This window comes from Penaeus monodon, chromosome 23 (genome assembly GCF_015228065.2).
Source record: "Penaeus monodon isolate SGIC_2016 chromosome 23, NSTDA_Pmon_1, whole genome shotgun sequence".
Classification (NCBI taxonomy): Eukaryota; Metazoa; Arthropoda; class Malacostraca; order Decapoda; family Penaeidae; genus Penaeus; species Penaeus monodon.
Genome location: NC_051408.1, coordinates 33,264,693 through 33,265,786, shown reverse-complemented (window position 1 = coordinate 33,265,786; position 1,094 = coordinate 33,264,693).

Below are 1,094 nucleotides of genomic sequence, written 5' to 3'. Positions count from 1 at the left end.
CATCTTCCCTGCTATACACACATTTACCTCTTTCATATTATTTTCATTTCTGTCTCTTTCTCTTTTTCTTTTCCTTTCCCCTCTCCCCATCTTTCTTTACTATCCCTTCCTCTCTTCTCCCACCATCTCATCCTCACCTCCTCACCACTTCTCCACTTCTCTGCTCTTCTTCTTCCCCTCGCCTTATCCTTTCCTTTCCATCTCCTTCCTTCTTATTCCTGCCTCTTCTTCCCAGCCTTTTCCTTTTTTCTCTGATTCTCCTCTCACTGTCTTCTCTCCTCACCTTTCCCTCCCTTTTTCTTCTCCCTGCCCTCTCACTCCTCCTTCTTCTCTCTTCTTCATGATTTATCTCTTCCCTTTTCATTCTCTTTTCCCTTCTCCTCCTCTTATTCTCCCTGTCTTCTTTTTCTTCTCTCCGCCTCTTCCTCTCCTTCCCTCTCTTTCCCCCTGTCTCTTCTTCTCACTTTTACCTTTTTTTTTCTCTTCTCACTACTACTCTCTTTCACTTCTTTCTGCCTCATCCCCTCATCTTTCCCTCTTGCTCTCGGCTCCTTGCTCCCTTCCCTTTTCCCTTCCCCTTCCCTCTCCCTTTCTTTTGCCCTCATCTTTCTTCCTTCTCCCGCCCTGCCTCTTCTCCTCACTTTCTCTCCCCTTCTTTTGCCCTCACCTTCCTTCCTTCTCCCGCCTTGCCTCTTTCCCTCACCTTTCTCTCCCTTTCTCCTCCCCTCACCTACCCTCTTTCTTCCCCTTTTCCTCCCCATCACCTTCCCTCTTTCTTCTCCCTACCTCATCCCCTCACCTTTCTCTTCCCCATCATCTTCCCTCTTTCTTCCCCTGGCCTCATCCCCTCACCTTTCTCTTCCCCATCACCTTCCCTCTTTCTTCCCCCTGCCTCTCCCTTCCTCCCTCCTCCTGCGCCCCCATCCATCGGCCTGTCCTCACGTCTCCCCTCGGTGGCACATCCTGAGGCTCGGGAAGGGGAGTGTCAGGGTGCCAACGCGGGCCGGTGAGTGATGGCGCGGGCGACCCTGGCACTGGCCGGCCCTCGAGCCACCGTCAACAGACATGACGCTTGACATCCATTTCTCATGCCA